We start from the raw sequence: 24,318 nt of genomic DNA, 5'->3' as shown, positions 1-24,318 counted from the left end.
TAATACTGGAAGCAAAAGTTCAAACTTAAAAGAGAGATTAGCACAACAAAGAGACTCAAGAAAGAAAATAAGTGAAGCTATAATTTAATGAAATACAAACCAAAAGTAAGAAAACAAATTAGCTAAGAAGACAAACATTATTTCAATCCAAAAACCTTGTAATAACTTAATACCTCAATGGTCTGAACTCTTCAATTAAAAGAGACAGAATGGGTGAATGGATGAATAATCAATGTTTATCTGACTGTTGTCTACAAGAAATTAGTCTTTGTCTCTGTAACTCCTACCATGGGTGTTTTGTTCCCTATTCTAAGAAGGGTCGAAGTGTCCACACTTTGGTTTTCGTTCTTCTTGAGTTTCATGTGTTTTGCAAATTGTATCTTGGGTATTCTAAGTTTCTGGGCTAATATCCACTTATCAGTGAGTTCATATCATGCGAGTTCTTTTGTGATTGGGTTACCTCACTCAGGATGGTACCCTCCAGATCCATCCACTTGCCTAGGAATTTCATAAATTCATTGTTTTTAATAGCTGAGTAGTACTCCATTGTGTAAATGTACCACATTTTCTGTATCCATTCCTCTGTTGAGGGACATATGGATTCTTTTCAGCTTCTATTTGCTAAACGCATGAAACTAAAGGAGACCGAAGACCAAAGTGTGGACACTTTGCCCCTTCTTAGAATTGGGAACAAAACAACCATGGAAGGAGTTACAGAGACAAAGTTTGGAGCTGTGACGAAAGGATGGACCATCTAGAGACTGCCATATCCGGGGATACATCTCATAATCAGCTTCCAAACGCTGACACCATTGCATACACTAGCAAGGTTTTTCTGAAAGGACCCAGTTATGGCTGTCTCTTGTGAGACTATGCCAGGGCCTGGCAAACACAGAAGTGGATGCTCACAGTCAGCTATTTTATGGATCACAGGGCCCCCAATGGAGGAGCTAGAGAAAGTACCCAAGGAGCTGAAGGGATCTGCAATCCTATAGGTGGAAAAACAATATGAACTAACCAATACCCCCAGAGCTCATGTCTCTAGCTGCATGTGTATCAGAGGATGTCCTAGTCGGCCATTATTGGGAAGAGAGGCCCCTTGGTCTTGCAAACTTTATATGCCCCAGTACAGGGGAAAACTAGGGCAAAGATGTGGGAGTGGGTGTGTAGGGGAGCAGGGGCAGGGGGAGGGTATAGGGGACTTTTGGGATAGCATTTGAAATATAAATGAAGAAAATACGTAATAAAAAATTGGAAAAAATTAGTCTTAGCTTTAAAGATATGGTACAGCTTAAAGTGAATGGTTCGACTAGGGCATTCCAAGCAAATGGGATCAGTATAGCACATGAGCAGAGACCATATCTTCTTTGTCTGGGCATCATTTATTTTTATGTGTTGTGTGAAACCGTCATATCCACTGTGTGTACAATCTAGATAGACCTGAAAAGTGAAATACCAATGTGTATAGTATGGCAAAGAGCCAGTGATTATCTAAGGTTCTGGATATTTTTCTAGCTTTTGGAATATTTCATATAAAACTCCCTCACTCAAAACTTCGTTTAAAATTCCCTTAGGATTTTATTGCTGTGAGACTCCATGACCAAGGCAATTCTTATAAGGTACAACATTTAACTGAGACTGGCTTACAGAGGTTACAGAGGTTTAGTTCATTATTGTCATGGCAGGAAGCAAAACAGCGTCCAGGCAGACACTGTGCTGGAGGAGAAGCTGAGAGCTCCGAACTTTATAATAAATTATTTTATTTGCATCCTAGGCATTACCTCCCTTCCAGTACTCACCCCCCCCCCACACACACACACAGTTTCTCATCCCATTCCTCCTCCCTCTTGCCTCTGAGAGGGTTATCCCCCCCCCCACCAGGCAACTCTGTTCCCTTGGGCCTCAAGTCTCTTCAGGATTAGGCATATCTCCCACTGAGGCCAGACCAGGAAGTCTTCTACTATATATGTGCCTGGGCCTCACACAGCCTGTGTAAGCAGTTGGTTGATGGCTCAGTCTCTGAGAGTTTTCGGGGTCAGGGTTAGTTGAGATTGTTGGTCTTTCTATGGGGTTGTCTTCCACTTCAGTTTCTTCAGTCCTTCCCTTAATTCTACCATAGGAGCCCTAACTTCAGTCCAATGGTTGGGTGTAAGTATCTGCCTCTGTCTCAGTTATCTGCTGTTGAGGCTTCTCAGAGAACAGTTATTTGTAGGCTTCTGTCTGCTAACACATCACAGATGTTCCCTCTATGAGATGGATCCCAAGCTGGGCCGGTTACTGGCTCACCTTCCCTTCAATTTTGTCCATGCAATTCCTTTACACAGAAATTATTCTGGGTAAGAAATTTTGAATGTGGGTTGGTAATCCCATCACTCCACTTGAGACCCTGACTATCTATTGGAGGTGGGCGTTTTTGAATTCCCTTTCCCCACTACTAGGCATTTTTGGCTAAGGTCACTCCCATTGAGTCCTGAGAGTCTCTCACTTACCAGATCTCTGGTACTTTCTAGAGGGTCCCAACACCTCCTACCCCCCCAAAGGCTGCATATTTCCATTAATTTTCCTGGCCCTCTGGGAGTGTGTCCTATCCTCCTTTCCCCATACCGGATCCTGTTCTCCTTTTCTCGCCCCACTTCCACCTAGGTCCCTCCCTTCCTCTGCCTCACATGATTATTTTGTTCTCCCTACTAAATGGGATTAAAGCATTCTCTCTTTGGCTTTCCTGCTTGTTAAACGTCTTACAGTCTGTGGGTTATATTCTAGGTATTCTGTAATTTTGGGCAAATATACACTTATCAGTAAGTATATATCATGTAAATCCTTTTGGGTCTGGGTTACCTCACTCAGGATGATATTTTCTAGTTCCATCCATTTTCCTACTAAATTCATGATGTCCTTGTTTTTCATAGTTGAATAGTATTCCACTGTGTAAATGAACCACATTTTCTGTATTTATTCTTTTGTGGAGGGACGTCTGGGTTGTTTCCAGCTTCTGGCTATTACAAATAAGGCTGTTATGAACATAGAGCATGAACATTTTTTGGGTTTATACCCAAGAGTGATATAGCTGGGTCTTCAGGTAGAACTATTTCCATTTTTTTCAGGAACTGCCAGATTGATTTCCAGAGTGGTTGTACCAGTGTGAAATCCTACCAGCAATGAAGGAGTGCTCCTTTTTCTCCACATCCTTGTAAGCAGTGCTAAAGCAGTCTGCTACTTTCAGAATGGAAGACAGAACCAATAATAAGCACCATACACTCACTATCAGAACACTTTGCAGTATTAAAGCCATAGGCACCAGCTGAATTCTAGTTGCCTTTAAACTATCTGCAAACACATGTATGACTTGCTGTATACTGCTGGGATTCTAAGTTCAGGAGGGAGTGAAAAAATATTGAGCTGCATGCATATGCTCAACCATTACTAGGCAAAAAGCTGGTGCTTAATTACTCACAAGACCTTCAAAGATCCCTGTGACATTGAGTGAGTATTTTGACCATTAATAGGACCTTCTTTGTCTCATTTTACCTGTTTTAGAAAAAGAAAGCATTCCTTCAGTACTCGTCTTGAATAAAGTTTTAAAATACGAAGAAAATTCCACGTATTCTATAACTATACTTTTAGTAGTTTAAGAATTTATATGCTTTATTTTCAGTGTTTAATGTGCATCATGAAGCAAACTTTTATAACAGTATTAGGAAATCCATGTCTATGCTGCAAGTAACCAACACAACTGATATAGATATAGATGTAGATGCAGATAAAATTGTCTCAATGTTATTAGAAAATCATTAAAAAATAGTTATATGTATCCTCCTCTAGGAAAGCAGAGTAGTTTCTGAAATAACACTGGCTCTGTTTCCAGGAAAATCTCAACAAATATGACTTTCTAGTATTTTTAATTTAGTCCATAAATTTATGCCATGTGGTTTGTACCAAAACAAAGTCAACCTAACACTCCCCCCATGTATTGGATTCTGTATATGAAATAGTAATGAATTTATCTCTATATTAAATTTCACAAAATAACTTAAAGAACAAATAAAACAGTGCCTGTATGCCTGCATTTGTAGCTAGTGGCTAGAAATTCATTTCCTGAACTATTTTATAGATGATTGTTCAAATACTTTTGCCTCAACTCACTCAATTTTTACTTATACTTCAAAAGAAAGTTAAATATTACCTTAGCCATTTTATTTTTTTAATTTTAATTGTAATGGCTATATTTTTATTGGCTATTTTATTTATTTACATTTCAAATACTATCACCCTTCCTGGTTTCCCCTCCACAAACTCCCTATCTCATTCCTTCTCCCACCTGCCACTATGATGATGCTCCCCCACATGCCCACCAACCCACCCACTCCCTCTTCATTGCCCTAGCATTCTCCTACACTGGGGCATCAACTCATCACAGGACTAAGGGCTTCCCCTCCCATTGATGGCAGATAAGGCCATCCTCTGCTACATAGGCAGCTGGAGCCATGGGTCCCTCCATGTGTACTCTTTTGTAGTTTAGTGTCTGGAACCTATGGGGGTTCTGTTTGGTTGATATTCTTGTTCTTTCTATTTTCCAGATACAAGTAATAATTAAAATTGCTATTCAATTTAACAGTGTAATGCTATGAACTTTTAATTTCAAAATGTAATTCACATATTATGAGAAATGTAACTTATATAATCTTCTTTTCACAAATAGTAATCTTTATTGTATATTTTAATTTTAGAAGTGAGATTTCATACACACACACACACACATATATATTCTCTTATACACGTGATTATTTAAAATAAACCAGTGTTCACAACTTTCACAAAATCAAAGGCAAAGAAGTATTTTATAACATTTTATATAACTAGAAAGTTTAACAATTGTAGTAATCATAAAATTTTTATTACATAGAGAACAAAATTAGCTGCATTTTCAAGAGGAGTGTAGCATGTGATAACATTTGCTGGAGTACGTGCTTCTTCTTTTTAATGTGGTAAAGCTTGCTGGGTGCCTGTACATGTCTATCAGGAGAAGGAAGTGCAGTTAAAGCTGACAAGATGAGAAAAGTGCGAGTAACGTTAAATTCGATAATAAAATCATCATGTATTTTACCTGTACGAAGAAGATTAAAGCTGTCTACTATATCAAAACAGAAAATAGGACCAAAATGAAGCATCTTGAACTGCCCTCTTAGGAGACTTTGCTCTTAATAGCAGATAGATAGATAGATAGACAGATAGACAGACAGACAGACAGACAGACAGATAGATAGACAGACAGACAGATAGGGATAGATATGATATAGATACTGTAAATATGCATTTGTATATTTATATGTGTGCATATATATGTATATATATAATTGGTTACCAAAAACAAAACATTAATGTGAGAGGTAATTGTTGAGAGGATATGAAGGAAGATGGAGGTAGAAAATGGAAGTAAATATAAATATCTTTTACTTTATTCCTGTATGAGACTTAGAAGTGCAAAGAAAAAGTTCAAAGACATCCAATTATAAATTTGCTGTTAGTAAAGAGTGGGATCTACTATGTTGCAAAGTTGTATAGACACAAGTTTGAGTCCTTCCTCTAAGGGTTAGCTCAGTTATATGTGTAATGGTCTTGGCTAAAGGAAACCCCTAGGAAAGTTGACTTACATGTGATAATGTTATTTTCCTTTCCATAATTCCTGCTCCTCAGTGTATTCCCTACAAGCCACCTGTGTTTTTCTCTACCTTACTAAGTTCTTACCTTACTAAGTTTCAACTCTGCAAGGCATGAATCCTTTTCTTCTCTTCCTTCTTTTTCTTTCAGATGCTGTTGAGACATTGAGGATGCTTTTAAAGTCTTCAGTCTTTTGAGCTTTGAGTTCTCTAATCCCTCCTCCTTGCCATGTCACTGACCTCCTTGCCTGTTTATCTTCTCCACTCTTCTCCTCTGGGAAGCTGTGATATTTATAGTTTGCCTGCCCTGGTATTTTTACTTTAAATTCCAGTAAATTGTCCTCACACTTCAGTTTTGAGTAATTTCATTGAATCATTTACTAATGAGACTAGAATCCCAGGATGGGATCCCCTCTATTGGGACTTGCAAAGTTGCTGCTAAGTAACACTTTGCTCTTGATTTTTAATTCCTTAAGCAATGCAAAAAAAATTAATTTGATTCTGAGCCCCTAGGTTATATCAAAACCTTCAGCTACCATTCAAATCTGTTAAAAGAAAATGTATGTTTTAACATACAATAATGACTACTTAGAAGTTTTAGCTACATCTTTTATGAATTAAATTTTAATTTCCTTAGTAATAGGATCATTGAAACAGTCAACAGTATCCCTATTTCCTGTGTAGAAACTCTAGATTGCCTCTGGAACTGTCTATCCTATTGGGATCAATATTTTTTTGTTTACATTTTTAAATTACTTAATTGATTTACTTTACATCCTGATCCCAGCTTCCCTTCCCTCCACCCCTCCCAGTTGCCCTGTCTCTCTTTCCTTCAGTACATATTTCCCTCCTTTTCTCTTGAGAACAAAAAGCGGTCAACCTCCTTGTAGTATCAAGTTGCAGTAGGAATTGGCACATCTATTAAGGCCAGAGAAGGAAGATCTTCTAGGATAAAGGAGTCAAAGAGAGGCACCAGACTCAGAGTCAGCCCTTCTCCAACTTTTAGGGGTCCCACATAAAGGCCATCTTGCATATCTCTTCCATATACGTAGCAGGCCATTTCTGGTTCAGCTTCTGTCAGTCACTATGAGCCCAGATTAACTGATTCTGTAGGTTTTCTTGTTGTGTCCTTGATGCCTCTGGCTCCTACAATCCTTCCTTCCCCAATTTAAATAGAGAAAATGAATCCCTGAGGTTGCTCAAATGTCTGCCTCCTTGGGATATAATACCAGTCATACCCATCATATGTGAGGATCTTCCACTGTACTGAGACAATTTTCGACTAAGAGCCTGATTTTCCTATTCTTCCTTAGTAGTATCTAGTTTACTCGTGGAACAAATCTCAAAGAATGAATACATCTTCACAACTTGTGCTAGCAGCAATGCTTACTAAAGACAGATCCAGCTATATTGTCAGACCACAGGTATTGCAAAAGTAAAGGTAGTGAAAGACAACTTAGATTTGGAAAACCTATCCACGACTCTGTACTTTATAGTTTTGGATCTTTACATCTTTGTTATTTTTCTCAGGGTATATTATAAACTTCTAACAATCGGACATATCAATCTGGTCTTTTTGTTAATGGTCATTTTTATATCTGGCACAATCAAGTCTGCATTTTTTTGGATTTATGTAGCCTCTGTGGAGAAGAGGAGGAGAAGAGGAGCAGGAGGAGGAAGAGGAGGAGCAGAAAGAGGAGGAGGAGGAGGAGGAGGAGGAGGAGGAGGAGGAGGAGGAGGAAAGTAATAAGGCTACAGTAAATTATCTCTTTCCTCCTTCTCTTTCCCAACTTCCCACATCTCTCTGGTCACTTCCCTTTCTTTAGAAGATAGTCTTCTTTGTGCTTTCTTATCACATATATTCTATTATCTTCTCTTTTCTTCGTTATCTTATTGTCTCCTACTCCTCCCCCTCTTTATCTTCTCATTACTCTTATACACAAAATTAGTTATATTTCATAATGTGTTAGCAATTCTTGAACTGGTAGGCTCTACAAAAAAATCATAGGGCTATTGTGTTTTTTGTACTTAAAAAAAATTTTTTTGAAGTTTTAACAGTGTAGATCTTGCTCCTATTCTTTCCCTTTTACCAATTCTGGCCAGTTCCCCCTCCCTACTCATCAAACTTCCCATACTTTATCTCTCTACACTGGCAAAAGCAAAAATAAAGGAACAAACAAACACACCACACACACACACACACACACACACACACACACACACACACACACACACGCAGAGAGAGAGAGAGAGAGAGAGAGAGAGAGAGAGAGAGAGAGAGAGAGAGAGAGAGAGAGAGAGAGTTTGGAGTCTTTTTCATGTTGGCCAACTATTTTAAGCACTCAGTCTGTTCTGGGGTATGATTAGTACATTGCTAACCTCAGTGTCAGTACATTGAAGCAAACTGATTTTCCCCGTGCCAAAAGTTATCAATTGCAAATAAATTCTTGGTTAGGCATGGGATTGCATGACACTTATGTACTCTTCTCTCTGGGATTTGTTTGACTGTTTGTTTTGATTGGGTGCAGGTCTAGTTCATGCTGTCACAATCTCTGTGAAAATGTTCTTTCACTGAAATTCTTCTCCACTCTTTTTTACCTTCTCTTCACAAAGGTGCACAAAATCCTGAGCCTTAAGGAAGGCGTGTGATACAGAAATCTTATTTGGGGCTGATTGCTCTAAAATCTCTAACTCTGAATATTTTCCAACTTTAATTTCTCTGCTACTTATTATCTGCAGGAAAACAAAAAGCATTCTGATGAGGATTCAGTGATGCACTGATCCCAGAATATAACAATATGTCTTCAGAAATCATTGCACCACTGTGCTCCTTTAATAGAACATGTATAGTAGGTTTTCCCTAAGGATGTTGAGCTATACAAAAATTTTGACCTCAGCAACAGTGTTACATATGGGATCTATCTCATGAATTTTGTCTTCATACCTTAACATTGGCACCAATGGGTATGTCTTATAGGCAAGTTGGTATTGTACATTGCAGGATTTGTAGCTGATTGCAGTTAATCTTAAATGTTTATGTATAAGAATTAGAGCACTGGTTAAATGTAAAAGAGATGTTTGTAAGATTTAAGATTCAATATCAACAGTTAATTTTTATTCTACTAAGAATAAGACAGATTTAAATATCAAATATAATGAAAAATTAAAACTCTATGAAAATTATAGAAAAAGGAAGAAACAGTTTAAGAGTGCACACAGTGTTGGGAAGTAAAAATGTTGGAACAGAATAGAAGAATAAAAGCAATAGAAAAAGATAAAAATGTTCTGAAAGCTAATAATGGTTACCAACCTGAGTATATAAGGCATAGGAGAAATGGTGGAAATATGGCTAGTAGTTTGGCCTCATTTGAAATCCTAACACTTCACACCCTGTTCTGTTGCCATATTTCTGTATATATATATATTCTGTATGTATATATTGTGACTGTATGAAGACAATTTTCAAAGTTACACATTAGCCCTGAGAACCACTGAGGAGACACATTTTCCTGTTTTAAGTATTAAAACTCATAGAAGAACTTTCCAAATCTATGCCAGTGCCATTAATAACAATAGTAATAATAAAGAATTTCCCAATATATTTTCCTGTGAACCAGTAGATCTGGAACGTGGAAAGTTCCATTCCAAGAATTACATTAGACCACTAGTCATTGTCTCAGAATGAAATGATACCAAGCATGGGAATGAGAATTTATTTTCTTAAAGCTACATTTAGAAGAAATTATGCTTTCAGAGTGAAGGATGTGCAGTTTAATTTAATTCTCAGTTGGGCATCTTAGGCACTAATTGGCTTTGGAATTAGTTTGCATGTAGAAAAAGATCTTTTTGAATTCTTACCTCACCCACACCCACTCACAAAAGTATTCAGTTATGGAGAGTACAAAGATACATGACCTAATTTCTATATGTAGAGCAATGTAAATGCTGAAAGCCAACAATGCTATCTCTACGGGATACCTGCTGAAGTTTTGTGATTGGAAAATTTCTACTGCCATGCTAGGTTACTGTTAATTTTTTTCTACATTGAGCAAAGTAAATGAACAGACAGTAATCTCATAATATCTATGATAGGGACTGGTTCCAGGATAGCTAGAGGACATGAAAAACTATTAGTCTTCATGTCTCAGATGAAATGGTACAGAATTTGCATATAACCTCCATATATTCACCTGTATGTTTAAATCTTCAGTAAACCACTTGCAGAATTTAATAGACATGGGAGGAACTCTTGTTCCTGCAAAACCTACTGCCTCTTTAAGTGTATTCCTGAAAACCATTTTCTTTTTAAAAAAAAATGCAGTGTAATTTTAATATAAATAGTAGTTTCAATGAATTGCTAAAGAAAATAATGACAAGAAAATATGTCTCCATATATAGTTAAAATTCTAGTTTTGAAACTTGTTTCCAATCTATAATCATTGAGGTTGATGGATATTGAACATAGTGTTAGTATTAAAACTGATGTGTCCTCCTCTTCCCCAAGGGTTATTTGTTGAAGATTTCAGTCCTCATTGGTAAGTTTAACCAGTGATACATGACTGGAAAATGATGGTTTTTACTTAATATGTGAATTCATTGCTGGATTTTGTGATTTGTTCTCAGTATTGGGAAGAATGGAATTTGTTGGAGTCAGAGTATAGTGGAAAAAACTGGGTGACTGGAACTGTGTTTGCGGAGTTTTAATTTTTTTCTGTCGTTTCTATGCTCCTTCTCTACTACCACATCTTGCAATAGTAAATCCGCTCCTATTTTCATGATGTCTTAAAAAAAAAAATACATGGTAGTGTCCATTGTGGGTGGAGGGGACCAATACAAGTAAGCAAACAAACACACATAAAACCACTAGAAACAAAACCTAAAGTGAAAGAGAAAAGTCATGATATTAAAATAGATGTTTAGATATTCTGCAGTGCCAGGCAGTGGTGTTGCACACCTTTAATCCCAGCACTTGCAAGGCAGAGGCTGGCAGATTTCTGAGTTAGAGGCCAGCCTGGTCTACAGAGTGATTTTCAGGACAGCCAGAGCTACACAGAGAAACCCTGTCTCGAAAAACCAAAAAAAAACTGACCTCCCCCCTCAAAAAAAAAAAAAAAAAAAAAAAAAAAAAAAAAAAAAAAAAAAAAAGAAAGAAAGAAAGAAAGAAAGAAAAAAAAAGAAAATGGGTTTTAAATATTCTGTGATGTTTAATTTGGTTTGAATTCTGCGTGGATCACTTAAAAAACAAAAAACAAACAAACAAAAAAAAAAAAACCGAAAAAAAAAAACCCTTACTTTTCACCTTAGATCAAAAGAGAGCATTTGCTTTGCCATTATTGTGTTGGGAATAAACCCTAGGAAAGGCAGGAGCTTTCATGCTTCTTAATCTTTAAAATGCTTAGATTGGCATTCAAAATAGTGGGTTTCATCCTGACACTTGATGCACTTAGTGTATCATACTTCTGTCTCCCAGAGTTTCATCACGACTTCTCTCCCCATTTTCCCAGCTCTCACTGACTTTTTTCATTCTTTCCACAGAAAAATATCTCCTCGTGTTATCACATAGATTCTGTTTGCATAACTTTTTCCTTACTCCCTTTCCATGTGTTATTCCTCATCCTCATTACTCACTTTATAGTCAACACACACACACCTGTAAAGATTTTGTAGGTCCTATTTATGAGAAAATATACAATATTTGTCTTTGTAAATCTGATTTATTTCACTCAACATAATTATTTTTATGTTGTATCTAATTTCCTGAAATATTATGATTTCAATTCTCTATCAAAAAATAAATTTCTTTATCCATGCATTTGATGTCAGAGCAGTTACCATATCCTGACTGTTGTGAATAAACATTAATGCATTTGAATAGAAGACCTGGAAATAGAGCCACAGTAACCTAATTTTCAAGAGCTATCAGAAATATGAATCGGATAAAAGATATCTCCTTCACAAACTGCAGTGATGAAAGTAAATTTCCATGTATGGAAGAAAGAAAGTAAATCTATCATTCTCAACAGGACAATAAACATGGGTGTGAAGGAGGAGTTGCTCGAATAGGAAATGCCCACCAAAGGCTCCTTTGGTGACTGGCTGCTGGTATTATTTCAGAACACAATGTTGGAAATGTGAAATTACTTGGAACTCTGGATGAGAAGCAGAGCTTAAATATCCATTTCAGTAGGACCTTGGAAGAGAATAGTGTATGAATAATACATAAATAGGGCCAAAGCCATAAAGTTTCATAGGTAATTTCCATGGCTGATTTGGTGTGTCAACATGACACAGGTTGGAGTTATCACAGAGAAAGGAGCCACTTAATTAGATATAAATAGACATGTTCTAAGGAACATACATGGACTTAAGGAATATATGTACTTTTGTTATTTTTTAAATGAATTTTTATTAGATATTTTCTTCATTTACATTTCAAATGTTATCCCCAAAGTCCCCTATACCCTCTCCTCCCCCCCACACACACTGTTCCCCAACCCACCCACTCCTGCTTCTTGGTCCTGGCATTCTCCTGTATTGGGGCATATGATATTTGCAGGACCAAGAGCCTCTCGTCTCATTGATGGCCAACTAGGCCATCCTCTGCTACATATGCAACTGGAGACACAGGTCTGTGGGGTACTGGTTAGTTCATATTGTTGATCCTCCTATAGGATTGCAGACCCCTTTAGCTCCATGAGTACTTTCTCTAGCTCCTTCTTTAGGGGCCCTGTGTCCCAACCAGTAAATGACTGTAAGCATCCATTTCTGTATTTGCCAGGCACTGGCATAGCCTCACCAGAGAGAGCTATGTCAGGGTCCTGTAGCAAAATCTTGCTGGAAATTGCAATAGTGTCTGGGTTTCATATTTGTATATGGGATGGATCCCTAGGTGGGACAGTTTCTGAATGGTTCTTTCTTCTGTCTCACCTCTGAACTTTGACTCTGTAACACCTTCCATGGGTATTTTTTCCCACATTCTAAGAAGGAACAAGTATCTACATTTTGATCTTCCTTCTTTTTGAGTTTCATGTGTTTTGTAAATTATATCTTGGGTAGTCTAAGTTTCTGGACTACTATCCACTTATAAGTGAGTGCATACCATGTGTATTCTTTTGTGACTGGGTTACCTCACTTGGGATGATATATCCTCCAGATGCATCCATTTGCCTAAGAATTTCATAAACTCATTGTTTTTAATTACTGAGTAGTACTCAATTGTGCAAATGTACCACATTTGCTGTATCCATTCCACAGTTGACGGACTTCTGGGTTCTTTCCAGCTTCTGGCTATTATAAATAAGGTTGCATCCTGACCAAGTAGGTTTTATTCCAGGGATGCAGGGATGGTTTAATATACGAAAAATCCATCAATGTAATCCATTATATAAACAAACTCAAAGACAAAAACCACATGATCATCTCGTTAGATGCAGAAAAAGCATTTGACAAGATCCAACACCCATTCATGATAAAAGTCTTGGAAAGATCAGGAATTCAAGGCCCATACCTAAACATGATAAAAGCAATCTACAGCAAACCAGTAGCCAACATCAAAGTAAATGGAGAGAAGCTGGAAGCAATCCCACTAAAATCAGGGACTAGACAAGGCTGCCCACTTTCTCCCTACCTCTTCAACATAGTACTTGAAGTATTAGCCAGAGCATTTCGACAACAAAAGGAGATCAAGGGGATACAAATTGGAAAAGATGAAGTCAAAATATCACTATTTGCAGATGATATGATAGTATATATAAGTGACCCTAAAAATTCCACCAGAGAACTCCTAAACCTGATAAACAGCTTCGGTGAAGTAGCTGGATATAAAATAAACCCAAACAAGTCAATGGCCTTTCTCTACACAAAGAATAAACAGGCTGAGAAAGAAATTAGGGAAACAACACCCTTCTCAATAGTCACAAACAATATAAAATGCCTTGGCGTGATTCTAACTAAGGAAGTGAAAGATCTGTATGATAAGAACTTCAAGTCTCTGAAGAAAGAAATTAAAGAAGATCTCAGAAGATGGAAAGATCTCCCATGCTCATGGATTGGCAGGATCAACATTGTAAAAATGGCTATCTTGCCAAAAGCAATCTACAGATTCAATACAATCCCCATCAAAATTCCATCTCAATTCTTCAACGAATTAGAAAGAGCAATCTGCAAATTCATCTGGAATAACAAAAAAAAAAAAAAAAAACCTAGGATAGCAAAATCTCTTCTCAAGGATAAAAGAACCTCTGGTGGAATCACCATGCCTGACCTAAAGCTTTACTACAGAGCAATTGTGATAAAAACTGCATGGCACTGGTATAGTGAAAGACAAGTAGACCAATGGAATAGAATTGAAGACCCAGAGATGAACCAACACACCTATGGTCACTTGATCTTCGACAGGGAGCTAAAACCATCCAGTGGAAGAAAGACATCATTTTCAACAAATGGTGCTGGCACAACTGGTTGTTATCATGTAGAAGAATGTGAATCATTCCATACCTATCTCCTTGTACTAATGTCAAATCTAAGTGGATCAAGGAACTTCACATAAAACCAGAGACACTGAAACTTACAGAGGAGAAAGTGGGGAAAAGCCTTGAAGATATGGGCACAGGGGAATAATTCCTGAATAGAACAGCAATGGCTTGTGCTGTAAGATCGAGAATTGACAAATGGGACCTCATGAAACTCCAAAACTTCTGCAAGGCAAAAGACACCGTCAATAAGACAAAAAGACCACCAACAGATTGGGAAAGGATCTTTACCTATCCTAAATCAGATAGGAGACTAATATCCAACATATATAAAGAACTCAAGAAGGTGGACTTCAGAAAATCAAATAACCCCATTAAAAACTGGGGCTCAGAACTGAACAAAGAATTCTTACCTGAGCAATACCGAATGACAGAGAAGCACCTGAAAAAATGTTCAACATCCTTAATCATCAGGGAAATGCAAATCAAAACAACCCTGAGATTCCACCTCACACCAGTCAGAATGGCTAAGATCAAAAATTCAGGTGACAGCAGATGCTGGCCAGGATGTGGAGAAAGAGGAACACTCCTCCATTTTTGGTGGGATTGCAAGCTTGTACAACCACTCTGGAAATCAGTCTGGCGGTTCCTCAGAAAATTGGACATAGTACTACCGGAGGATCCAGCAATACCTCTCCTGGGCGTATATTCAGAAGATGTCCCAACCGGTAAGAAGGACACATGCGCCACTATGTTCATAGCAGCCTTATTTATAATAGCCAGAAGCTGGAAAGAACCCAGATGCCCCTCAACAGAGGAATGGATACAGAAAATTTGGTACATTTACACAATGGAGTACTACTCAGCTATTAAAAAGAATGAATTTATGAAATTCCTAGCCAAATGGATGGACCTGGAGGGCATCATCCTGAGTGAGGTAACACATTCACAAAGGAACTCACACAATATATACCTAGGACACCCAAGGTATAAGATACAATTTGCTAAACACATGAAACTCAAGAAGAATGAAGACTGAAGTGTGGATACTATGCCCCTCCTTAGAATTGGGAACAAAACACCCATGGAAGGAGTTACAGATACAAAGTTTGGATCTGAGACGAAAGGATGGACCATGTAGAGACTGCCATATCCAGGGATCCACCCCATAATCAGCTTAAAAACGCTGACACCATTGCATACACTTTCAAGATTTTATCCAAAGGACCCAGATGTAGCTGTCTCTTGTGAGACTATGCAGGGGCCTAGCAAACACAGAACTGGATGCTCACAGTCAGCTATTGGATGGATCACAGGGCTCCCAATGGAGGAGCTAGAGAAAGTACCCAAGGAGCTAAAGGGATCTGCAACCCTATAGGTGGAACATTATGAACTAACCAGTACTCTGGAGCGCTTGACTCTAGCTGCATATGTATCAAAAGATGGCCTAGTAGGCCTTCACTTTAAAGAGAGGCCCATTGGATACGCAAACTGTATATGCCCCAGTTCAGGGGAATGCCAGGGCCAAAAAAATGGGAATGGGTGGGTAGGGAAGTAGGTGGGAGGGTATGGGGGACTTTTGGGATAGCATTGGAAATGTAATTGAGGAAAATATGTAATAAAAACTATTTAAAAATAATAAATAAATAAATAAATAAATAAATAGATAGATAGATAGATAGATAGATAGATAGATAGATAGATAGATAAATAAATAAATAAATAAATAAATAAATAAATAAGGCTGCTATGAACAGGTTGGAACATGTGCCCTTATTACAAGTTGGAGTATTTTCTGGATATATGCCCAAGAGAGGAATTGCTGGATCTTCTGGTAGTACTATGTCTAATTTTTTGAGGAACCATCAGACTGATTTACAGAATGGTTGTACAAGCTTGCAACCCCACCAGCAATGGAGGAATGTTCCTCTTTCTCCACATCCTTGCCAGCATCTGCTGTCACCTGAATTTTTGATCTTAGCCATTCTGGCTGGTGTGATTTGGAATCTCAGGGTTGCTTTGATTTGCATTTCCCTGATGATTACAGATGTTGAATATTTTTTTCAGGTGCTTCTCAGCCATTTGAGATTCCTCAGTTGAGAATTCTTTGTTTAGCTCTGTACCCCATTTTTAATAGGTTTATTTGATTTTCTAGAGTCCATCTTCTTGAGTTCCATATATATATATATATATATATATATATATATATATATATATTGGATATTAGTCTGCTATCTGATTTACAATTGGAAAAGATCCTTTCCCAATCTGTTGGTGGTCTTTTTTCTTATTGACAGTGTCGTTTGCCCTACAGAAGCTTTGCAATTTTATGAGGTCCCTTTTATTGATTCTTGATCTTATGTTCTGTTCAAGAATTTTTCCCCAGTGCCCATATCTTCGAGGCTTTTCCCCACTTTCTCCTCTCTAAGTTTCAGAATCTCTGGTTTTATGTGGAGTTCCTTGATTGACTTTGACTTGAGCTTTGTACAGGAGAAAAGAATGGATCAATTCACTTCTTCTACATGCTAACCGCCAATTGACCCAGCACCATTTGTTGAAGATGCTGTCTTCTTTCCACTGGATGCTTTTCCTTTGTCAAAGATCAAGTGACCATAGGTGTGTAGGTTCATTTCTGGGTCTTCAATTCTATTCCATTGATCTACGTGTCTGTCAATGAACCAGTACCGTGCATTTTTTTTTTTATCACAATTGCTCTGTAGTACAGTTTGAGCTTAGTCATGGTGATTCCACCAGAGGTTCTTTTATTGTTGAGGATAGTTTTTGCTATCCTAATTTTTTTGTTTTCCAGATGAATTTGCAAATTGCTCTTTCTAACTCTGTGAAGAATTGAGTTAGTATTTTGATCGGGATTGCACTGAATGTGTAGATTGCTTTAGGCAAGATGGCCATTTTGACTATGTCAATCCTGCCAATGCATGAGCATGGGAGACCTTCCCATCTTCTGAGATCTTCATTGATTTTTCTTCAGAGACTTGAAGTTCGTATCATAGAGATCTTTCACTTTCTTAGTTAGAGTCACACCAAGTTATTTTATATAATTTGTGATTATTGTGAAGGGTGTTGTTTCCCTAATTTCTTTCTCAGTCTGTTTATCCTTTGTGTTGAGAAAGGCCACTGGTTTGTTTGAGTTAATTATATATCCAGCTACTGCGCTGAAGCTGTTTATCAGATTTAGGAGTTCCTTGGTGGAATTTTTAGGGTCACTTCTATATACTTTCATATCATCTGCAAATAGTGATACTTCTGACTTCTTCCTTTCCAATTTGTATCCTCTTGATGTACTTTTGTTGTCTAATTGTTCTAGCTACAACTTCAAGTACAATATTGAATAGGTAGGGAAAAGGTGGGCAGCCTCATCTAGTCCCTGATTTTAGTGGGAGTGATTCAAGTTTTTCTCCATTTAGTTTGATTTTGGTTTGCTGTGACTTGTCTTTATTATGTTTAGGTATGGGCCTTGAATGCCTGATCTTTCCATGACTTTTATCATGAAGGGGTGTTGGATTTTGTCAAATGCTTTCTCAGCATCTAAAGAGATGATCATGTGATTTTTGTTTTTGAGTTTGTTTATATAGTGGATTACATTGATGGATTTCTGTATAGTAAATCATCCCGTCATCGCTGTGATGAAGTCTACTTGATCATCATTCATGATCATTTTGTTGTGTTCTTGGATTCGGTTTGTGATAATTTTATTGAGCATTTCTCATGGATATTTATAAGGGAAATTGGTCTGAAGTTCTCTTTCTTTGTTGGGTCTTTATGTGGTTTAGGTATCAGAGTAATTGTGGCTTCATAGAATGATCTGGGTAGAGTACCTTCTGTTTCTATTTTGTGGAATAGTTTGAGAATTGGAATTAGGTCTTCTTTGAAGATCTGATACAACTCTGCACTGAACCAATCTGGTGCTGGGCAGTTTTTGGTTGGAAGACTATTAATGACTACTTCTATTTCTTTATGGGCTATGGGACTGTTTAGATCATTAATCTGATCCTGATTTAATTTTGGTACCTGGTATCCATCTAGGAATTTGTCCATTTCATCCATGTTTTCCAGTTTTGTTGAGTATAACGCTTTGTAGTAGGGTCTACATGATGCTTTGGATTTCTTCATGTTCTGTTGTTATGTCTCCCTTTTCATTTCTGATTTTGTTAATTAGGATATTGTTCCTGTGTGCCCTCTAGTGTGTTTGGATAAGGGTTTATCTATCTTGTTGATTTTCTCAAAGAACCAGCTCCTGGTTTGGTTGATTCTTTGAATAGTTCTTTTTTTTTTTTTTCCAATTTGGTTGTTTTCAGTCCTGAGTTTAATTATTTCTGGCTGTCTATTCCTCTTGGGTGAATTTGCTTCCTTTTGTCCTAGAGCTTTTATGTGTACTGTCAAGCTGCTAGTGTATGCTCTCTCTAGTTTCTTTTTGGAGGCATTCATAGCTATGAGCTTTCCTCTTAGCACTACTTTCATTGTGTCCCATAAGTTTGCGTATGTTGTGCCTTCATTTTCATGAAACTCTAAAAAGTCTTTAATTTCTTTCTTTATTTCTTCCTTGACGAAGATATCATTGAGTAGAGTGTTGTTCAGCTTCCACATGAATGTTGGATTTGTGTTGTTATTGAAGATCAGCCTTAGTCTGTGGTGATCTCATAGGATGCATAGGACAATTTCAATATTTTTAGATCTGTTGAGGTCTGTTTTGTGACCAATTATATGGTCAGTTTTGGAGAAGGTACCATGAGGTGCTGAGAAAATGGTATATCCTTTTGTTTTAGGATAAAATGTTCTGTAGATATCTGTTAAATCCATTTATTTCATAACTTATGTTAGTTTCAATATAGCTCTGTTTTGTTACTGTTTCCAGGATCTGTCCATTGTTGAGAGTGGGATGTTGAAGTCTCCCATTATTATTGTGTGAGGTGTGCTTTGAGCTATATATGTGTGCTTTGAGCTATATATGAACTTTTAAATCTACTCGTGTTATCTCTCACAAATCATGGAGTTTCCATTAAAAGAGAGAAATATGTTTTTCTTGAGTTGTTTAATACTAGTAATTACTGAACATTGTGAATGCAATTATGTGTATCTGACTTTAGTATTCTCAGGAAATGACATTCGTCTGTTGTGAATATCTTCTTATACCAAGAACTATTGGAAGCTCACTACAGAAAATAAGTCCTGTATGTCCATTAACCACTTAAAATCTTTCTATTTAAGACTGAATTGTACTTCAAATGGAATATGAGTTCTAGATTTGAGAACAAACCTTTTTTTCTTTAAACATGAATGGAAAAGTTGAGTGAAAATATCCAAAGTTATATTTGAATAGAGGAACATTTTCATCTGTAATATTTCTGCTAGCAGTTGAGACAGAAGACAATTATTTGGAGACTGTGAGAGTACATAAAGCACGCAATTTGATAGTGCAATGCATTTGATTTTCTTTTTTAAGCTACAAAATGAAATGGAAACGCTAACAAATGTACTAACATTTAAAGTAGAGGCAAAAAATGTTTCCTCACTGTAAGCTTTGCATAAACCAATGACCTTGATATTAGATATCATAACTGTGTCTAAGCTTAAGCTATTATTTTAATATTAGCAGGAGAACAAGGTTTTTATTTCCTAAATGAAGATTAAAAGTAAATTCGTGACATTCTCATTTAGCTTATTAGAAACCAATCTTTATCTATTGGGTAAAATAACCTGTTTAAAAATAGTGAAGAAAAATAAACATTCTATGTCAGGGAAAAAGCAAGAATGGCTTGTTTCCTTGGCAGCAGTTTGCATAGGTTTCCTGCATAGCAGTTAGTGGGGAATCTTGTTAAGTGGCATCTACTTAGAAGTTGTATTTATTGACAATTATGAAGCATTTTTCTAATAGAAAACAAGTTTTGACTTAATTCAAGAAATCAACCCCCAATTTAATTGTTATGGAAAGTAGACTTATGCTGTCAAATTAGCAGGAGCCAAGTGAAGGCAATATTTTAATTTATATCAGTGCAAAAAATTAGCATAAAAATAAACTTCTCACTTTATCTAATAAACATGTCTTTTCATTCTTACATGAGAGTTAAAAACATTCTAGAGTATGACAGGGCAAAATGTAATTTCTATATTAAATACAGATTTACCATTGTGGTTTAGCTAAACGATGTAATGACAGTGCTTTTGAGTAATATTTTATACATTTTTTTCAGTTTTATAACTGTAAGGTTTTGTTGTCAAAACTTAATTTGGAGTGACTATCTTGTTCTTTGTAATTGATATAAAACCACAGATACCCAAGGGAAGAGATTCCATTCCAAATATACTCTATTCTGGGAATCTTATTTTAATTCTACTCTATGATCACTCAATTTAGCCTTCAAATTGTTTTATTTTTGTTGGTTTTGTCTTGGAATACTTTCAACAAATTTAGATTGTTTTCCTGACTCATGGGGCTTTCTGGCTTCACTTTTCTCCTAAAAATGAACAAATACTCAAAATTTGTGCTAACTAATAAAATACTCATCCTCACACAGTGTTTTTTGAAAATCTCTTTTCACCATAAAGTTATACATAGCCTGGATTTCAGTGAACTGTGTTATGCTGCGGTAGGAGAATAATTATTTAGCAGAAGAGATTATGTAATGGTAAAAAGCATGAGTTGTGTTGACAGAAAGTATAGGAACATACAATCTTTAGGTTGTCTCATTTTGATATAATCCAAAATGGTAAACTTGGTATTGGGGTTAATATGAATTGTGCTGATAGTTTAAAATTGGAGATCCCTGAAAACCAACTTAAACATGGGCAATTCTATAGAAATAATGAGGCCAGACAATCTACAAAAGTAGGAAAGTACATAGACAATATTAATAGTAGAAGGTCAATGACTAGAGGATTCTAAATGCAAGTGTAGAAGAGAACTTGATTATTATGGTGCTGGATAGCGATAGATCAGTTCAAGTAGAGTGCTTAAAAGATGAACCCCAGTCTTGTAGCAGAAGTACACAATTGAAGAACTATATATCTACATCTACATCTATTCAAAAGTATCATAGGAAAAATTATATAATTCTTTTGAATACTGGATTTTGGAGTGTTGAAATGGGAAACTACCTTTCTAAAAATATCTGAGGTGTTAGGGTTTATGAAAATAATTTAAAATAAATCATACAAGGTCACTGAGAATGCTCAGCAGGTAAAGGAAATTATTGCTTAAATGGATGATCTATATTCTATCCCTGCATCCCACATAGTGGAAGAAAAAAATTGATTTCTATAAGCCATCTTCTCCCATCCACAAATGTGTGTGCCTCAAAACATGAATTCATATGCACACACACACACACACACACACACACACACACTCCAATGTAGTGAATAGCTTTAAATAAGAAGACTCACCAGAATACATTCGAATTATTGGATAGTACTTTTTGTTTTAAATTACCTGAATTGAAGCCAGGAAAAATATTTAAATAGAGAGAACCAGTTGTTTGGTCTGAAGTGTTCTGTTTTTCACTGAAAAAGAGGGAAGCATAATGAATGTCTGCTTTTGAGACTCTTTCCCCTACTGGGTTGCCTAGTCCAGCCTTTATATGATGGGAGGTGCCTAGTCTTATTGTAAGGTGATATGCCTTTTTTGATTGATGTCCCTGGAAGGGCTTAACTTTTCTGGGGAATAAAAAAGGCTGAGGAGTAGATTGGGAGGAAAAGAGAGATTGGAGTTGAGGAGAAAAGGCAGGATATCGGAGAGAGAAATATATAGCTTGAATGTATTACATGAGAGAAGAAGAATAAAATAAGCAAAACAACAAATAAACAAACAAAAACACACCAAGTCTATAACCACAAGCATCTTGTAAACAAAACCGGTTATTTTACCTTCTGGTTCCAGACAGATAAATTTATCATGGCAGGGAGGTGTAGCAACAAGTAGAGGAATCTGGAAGATATAGTTATTTTCCTGTAAATACGTAAGGGTTTACCTCTTGATCATTTGTTAAGTGATTGAGACCTTATTCTTTAACCTATGCTCCTTCTGGGTATAAATTCTTTTATAGATATCATTTCCAATGATCAGAGAAGATTCTGAAGTGATTACCTGAATGAATCCATTTTTCTAGAATTTCAGTGTCTCTGGTATATGTACAAAGTAAATAACCATGCAAACAGAAATAACATTGTCTTTGGCTGAAATGGATGTTAAAGAAATGTCTAATGTACCACACTTTTATACTTACAAATGACATTCAATGTACTGGCTCTATACCAACATTACAGAAAGGATGACTGTAACATCATAAGGTACAGAATTTATGAGAGAAATTCTTAGTAATGTATATGTATATCTCTGACCTCCCTTAACACCTCTTTGTATCCAACATGTCATGTTGGAAAAACACAGTGCCTTAACCTAAGGCTCATAAGATACTGGTTTCTCATTGCTGGGCGTTGGTGGCACACACCTTTAATTCCAGCACTTGGGAGGCAGAGGCAGGTGGATTTCTGAGTTCAAGGCCAACCTGGTCTACAAAGTGAGTTCCAGGACAGCCAGGACTATACAGAGAAACCCTGTCTGGAAACACACACACACACACAAACACACACATAGATATATAGATATATAAATATATAGATAGATATAGATATAGATATAGATATAGATATAGATATAGATATAGATATAGATATAGATATAGATATAGATATAGATATAGATATAGATATATACTGGTTTCTCTGACTATGCTAACTCAAACTCTGGATCTAGGTATGGAGCCCTAATCATGAATACCTGAGATCGGTGTCTTCAGACAACTGCTCAGCATTTAAGTCTGAGAAACAATGGAATTCAACTGTAATAGGAACTATTCTTGTGTCTGTGACAGAACACCTCATACAGCAACTTTAAAAGGAAAAGAACATGCAGCAATTTGAGGGTGCAACTGTGATGGGAAATCTACGGTAGCAGCTTGTCATGTTTTAGCTTCAGTTAAGGAGGAGAGAGATGAATACTGGCACTCTGCCCACTTTTTGCTTTTTATTCACTGTAGCACTTCAGTTTCTCACTCAGGGTCAATCTTTTTTTTTTCTCAGTCAATCCTTTCTGCAAAGACCCTCATAGTCACACAGTCCTACATTTCATGATGTATCTATCCCTATTCAAGTTGAAAACGACTCTTAACTCTTACAAGTACTTGTTTATATGTATTTCCCTGCATATTTCTGTGTCTTCCATAAAGTCTGAATACTGAACACTTTCAATGCATGTGTCTTTCTTTTATCATACACAAGCCTGCTTTTTTATTCCTATTCCCATCATTACCCCTTGTAATCACTAATTCATACATCATTTCTAAAAATTTTATCATGCCCAAAATATTATGTATATTGACTTTTCTTACCTTTTTTTGTTTCTACTTTATTAAATAAAAGGACAAGAAAAAGAGGAATTTAATGGTGACTGTGGTTTAGGTGTTCATGAACCCTCCTGTATTCATTTCATGGTTCAATGGTTCTCTGCTTAACAATATCTGTTAAGGGTCTGAGGAGGGGACAACCTGAAAAATCCACTAGGTAAGAGAAAGCATCCTGTACTCTCAAACTAGAATTTTTTCTGGGGCTTGAAGGCTGAGAGCTCTCTGGGCCACATAACAATGATTTGAACTGACTGTGGGGAGATGCAAAAATGGATTGCAGGGCCTGCAGATGCTAAGAATGACGAGTTAAACAGCAAGCAGTAAGTGAGCCGTTTTCCTTATAAAGATAAGGACATGGATGATGACCGCCATCTAAAGGTCAGAGGAAACCACCAAGTATTTTTGTTAAGAGTTCCAGCTCCATCCCACAATTTGATTTCTTTATGGAAACCAAAAAGCCCTCATGAACATCATATCTGAATTCTTGACCCACTTGAATCAGAAGTTCATGAGTTTACGTTGTCTTAATGTGGGCGAAACTAATCTAGGAACTAGTAGATATAGTTTTGTAGTATAATTCTGTGCCTATAAGTGATTGTAGAATGAACAGTGACAGTAAGATTTAAGGTTTCAGTTCATATACCTCCTTCAATTTATCGGCATTGTGACTATGGGTAATCAATTAATTCATCTGCAGTATGGAATCTCTAGGCACTGAAACGTATGGCACTGTCAGTACTTTCAACTCTCCACTGTTACCGGAGGCTTCAA

This window comes from Mus musculus, chromosome 1, assembly GCF_000001635.26.
Source record: "Mus musculus strain C57BL/6J chromosome 1, GRCm38.p6 C57BL/6J".
In the NCBI taxonomy this organism is placed as follows: domain Eukaryota; kingdom Metazoa; phylum Chordata; class Mammalia; order Rodentia; family Muridae; genus Mus; species Mus musculus.
This window is presented reverse-complemented; position numbering follows the sequence as displayed.